This window comes from Triticum dicoccoides, chromosome 3B (genome assembly GCF_002162155.2).
Source record: "Triticum dicoccoides isolate Atlit2015 ecotype Zavitan chromosome 3B, WEW_v2.0, whole genome shotgun sequence".
In the NCBI taxonomy this organism is placed as follows: Eukaryota; Viridiplantae; Streptophyta; class Magnoliopsida; order Poales; family Poaceae; genus Triticum; species Triticum dicoccoides.
Genome location: NC_041385.1, coordinates 714,787,660 through 714,792,448, shown reverse-complemented (window position 1 = coordinate 714,792,448; position 4,789 = coordinate 714,787,660).

The window sequence follows — 4,789 nt, the reverse complement described above, 5'->3', positions numbered from 1 at the left end:
CGTGCGCGCTCGACGCGCCGGGCCCGCGCCTCGGCCGCGCTCACAGCGGCCCCGCCTCCATCGTGCCCGCTCGTCGCCGTCCTTGCCCGGCTCCACGAGCGCACGCCCCCTGCCTCCCTGCGTCGCCGGCACCCCACCGTGCCCCGCCAGTCCCGCCACCGCGGTTGGCCTGGGCGGGTGCCGTATCAGGCACCCACGCGCCCGTGCCCGCATCGGCCCCCTGGGGCCAATGACATGGGGGTCCCACCCCAGAACGTTAAAAAAAAGGTATATAAAAATAAATAAAACAATAATTAAAATAAAAATTAATTTAATTAATTAATTAATTAACTAAATTAATTAAGTTAATTAACCTTAATTAATTAATCTAATTAACCTGTTAGCTTAATTAAACAGTAATTAGTTTAACTAAATCCTAATTAACCTAACAGAGTATGACAGGTGGGTCCCATTGGACCCACGCGTCAGTTTGACCCAGTCAACCCCTGTTGACTGCTGATGTCAGCATGACGTCATGCTGACGTCATAAATCCATTTTCCGAATTAATTAAATAATTAAATAAATTCCAGAAATTAATAAAATCTTTAGAAAATCATATCTTTTAATCCGTAACTCGGATTAAAATATTTTCAACATGAAAGTTGCTCAGAACGACGAGACGAACCCGGATACGTAGCCCGTTCGTCCACCACACACCCCTAACATATCAAACCCGCAACTTTCCCCCTCCGGTTCATCTATCAGAAAACACGAAACACCGGGAATACTTTCCCGGAGGTTTTCCCCCCTTCACCGGTATCACCTACTACCGCGTTAGGGCACACCGAACACCGTGTATTGCCTTGATATATTTTGTGGTGCTTTGTTTGCTCTGTATTCATTATTTCTTCCCCCTCTTCTCTCCGGTAGACTACGAGACCGACGCTGCTGTTGACCAGTTCGACTACGGAGTTGACGACTCCTCTCTCTTGCCAGAGCAACCAGGCAAGCCCCCCCCTTGATCACCAGATATCGCCTATTCTACTCTATACTGCTTGCATTAGAGTAGTGTAGCATGTTACTACTTTCGTTAATCCTATTCTGATGCATAGCCTGACATTGTCGCTACATCTGTTGATACCTTACCTGCAATCCTAAATGCTTAGTATAGGATGCTAGTTTATCATCATTGGCCCTACATTCTTGTCAGTCTGCCTTGCTACACTATCGGGCCGTGATCATTTGGGAGGTGATCACGGGTATATACTATACATACATACATACTATACAGATGGTGACTAAAGTCGGGTCAGCTCATTGAGTACCCGCAAGTGATTCTGACGAGGGGGCTGAAGGGGCAGGTGGCTCCATCCCGGTAGAGGTCGGCCTGGGTTCCCGACGGCCCCCGACTATTACTTTGTGGCGGAGCGACAGGGCAGGTTGAGACCACCTAGGAGACAGGTGGGCCTGGCCCTGTTCGGTGTTCGCGGATACTTAACACGCTTAACGAGATCTTGGTATTTGATCTGAGTCGGCTACGAGCCTATACGCACTAACCATCTACGCGGGAGTAGTTATGGGTATCCCGACGTCGTGGTATCAGCCGAAGCACTTCAGACGTCAGCGACGGAGCGGCGCGCGCCGAATTGGACTGGAATGCCACTAGGCTAGGTCTGCTTTCGGCCGCCCATGCAACGTGCAGGTGTGCTCAGGGCGATGGGCCCAGACCCCTGCGCGCTTAGGTTTAGACCGGCGTGCTGACCTCTCTGTTTTGCCTAGGTGGGGCTGCGACGTGTTGATCTTCCGAGGCCGGGCATGACCCAGGAAAGTGTGTCCGGCCAAATGGGATCGAGCGTGTTGGGTTATGTGGTGCACCCCTGCAGGGAAGTTAATCTATTCGAATAGCCGTGATCTTCGGTAACAGGACGACTTGGAGTTGTACCTTGACCTTATGACAACTAGAACCGGATACTTAATAAAACACACCCTTCCAAGTGCCAGATACAACCGGTGGTCGCTCTCCCTCAGGGATATGAGGAGGGGATCGCCGGGTAGGATTATGCTATGAGATGCTACTTGGAGATGCTACTTGGAGGACTTCAATCTACTCTCTTCTACTTGATGCAAGACGGTGGCTGCGAGAAGCGTAGTCTTCGACAGGATTAGCTATCCCCCTCTTATTCTGGCATTCTGCAGTTCAGCCCACTGATATGGCCTCCTTACACATATACCCATGCATATGTAGTGTAGTTCCTTGCTTGCGAGTACTTTGGATGAGTACTCACGGTTGCTTTCTCCCCCCTTTTCCCCTTTCCCTTCTTTCTGGTTGTCGCAACCAGATGCTGGAGTCCAGGAGCCAGACGCCACCATCAACGACGACCCCTACTACACCGGAGGTGCCTACTACTACGTACTGCCCGCTGACGACGACCAGGAGTAGTTGGGAGGATCCCAGGCAGGAGGCCTGCGCCTCTTTCGATCTGTATCCCAGTTTGTGCTAGCCTTCTTAAGGCAAACTTGTTTAACTTATGTCTGTACTCAGATATTGTTGCTTCCGCTGACTCGTCTATGATCGAGCACCTGTATTCGAGCCCTCGAGGCCCCTGGCTTGTATTATGATGCTTGTATGACTTATTTTATTTGTAGAGTTGTGTTGTGATATCTTCCCGTGAGTCCCTGATCTTGATCGTACACATTTGCGTGCATGATTAGTGTACGATTGAATCGGGGGCGTCACAAGGAGTATGAGGGTTCACTGGTTTGTTGCGGTGTGAGGCTGCCGTCGCCGCAGAATAACGAGGGGTGTGGGTGAGTAGAGGGATGGCCTGGCCAGCGGCGGGAGTAGTAGGCGGCGGTGAGGCCTCCGCCGCATCGCAGCCGGCCACGGGAGGCAGGAGCATGAGGCACGACCGACGCTGGTTTGGGCGGCTGGAGCAAGAACACCAGAGGTTGAAGAAGCAATACGATCGTTGGATGGACATCGTACGGTCACTGGAGCTAGAATCATGCATATTAACTAAGTTGTCAAAGCCCTCTGATACGTCCATTTTGCATCATGCTTTTATATCAATATTTATTGCATTATGGGCTGTTATTACACATTATATCTCAATACTTATGGATATTCTTTCTTATTTTACAAGGTTTACCATGAAGAGGGGGAATGCCGGCAGCTGGAATTCTGGTTGGAAAAGGAGCAAACATTGGAAACCTATTCTGCACTGCTCCAAAAATCCTGAAACTCCACGAAACTTGTTTTTGGAATTAATAAGAATTATTGAGTGGAAGAAATACATCAGGGGACCCACACCCTGGCCAGGAGGGTGGGGGCGCGCCCACCCCTACTGGGCGCGCCCCTTGTCTCCTGGGCCCCCTGGTGGCCCCCCGATGTCCATCTTCTGCTATATGAAGGCTTTTACCCTGGAAAAATTGTGGGCAAGCTTACGGGACAGAACTCCGCCACCACGAGGCGGAACCTTGGCAGAACCAATCTAGGGCTCCGATGGAGCTGTTCTGCCGGGGACACTTCCCTTCGGGAGGGGGGAATCATCACCAACGTCATCACCAATGATCCTCTCATCGGGAGGGGGTCAATCTCCATCAACATCTTCACCAGCACCATCTCCTCTCAAAACCCTAGCTCATCTCTTGTATCCAATCTTGTATCCAAACCACAAATTGGTACCTATGGGTTGCTAGTAGTGTTGATTACTCCTTTTAGTTGATGCTAATTGGTTTACTTGGTGGAAGATCATATGTTCAGATCCTTTATGCATATTATTACTCCTCTGATTATGAATATGAATATGCTTTGTGAGTAGTTACATTTGTTCCTGAGGACATGGGTGAAGTCTTGCTATTAGTAGTCATGTGAATTTGGTATTCGTTCAATATTTTGATGAGATGTATGTTGTCTTTTCCTCTAGTGGTGTTATGTGAATGTCGACTACATGACACTTCACCATTATTTGGGCCTAGAGGAAGGCATGGGGAAGTAATAAGTAGATGATGGGTTGCTAGAGTGACAGAAGCTTAAACCCTAGTTTATGCGTTGCTTCGTTAGGGGCTGAATTGGATCCATATGTTTAATGTCGTGGTTAGGTTTACCTTAATACTTCTTTTGTAGTTGTGGATGCTTGCAATAGGGGTTAATCATAAGTGGGATGCTTGTCCAAGTAAGGGCAGTACCCAAGCACCGGTCCACCCACATATCAAATTATCAAAGTACCAGACGTGAATCATATGAACGTGATGAAAACTAGCTTGACGATAATTCCCATGTGTCCTCAGGAGCTCTTTTCTCATTATAAGAAATTGTCCAGGCTTATCCTTTGCCACATAAAGGATTGGGCCACCTTGCTGCACTTTATTTACTTTATTTACTTGTTACTCGTTACTATTTATCTTATCACAAAACTATCTGTTACCTACAATTTCAGTGCTTGCAGAGAAAACCTTACTGAAAACCGCTTATCATTTCCTTCTGCTCCTCGTTGGGTTCGACTCTCTTACTTATCGAAAGGACTATGATAGATCCCCTACACTTGTGGGTCATCAAGACTTTTCTGGCGTCGTTGCCAGGGAGTGTAGCGCTTTTGGTGAGTGGAACTTGGTAAGGAAATATTTATATAGTGTGCTGAAATTTTTTGTTACTTTTCACTATGGAAACTAATCCTTTGAGGGGCTTGTTCGGGGTATCTTCACCCCGACCATAAGAGCAAAGAGTTGCTCCTCAACCTACTGAAATTTTTGAAAATATTTACTTTGAGATTCCTTCGGGTATGATAGAGAAACTGCTAGCTAACCCAT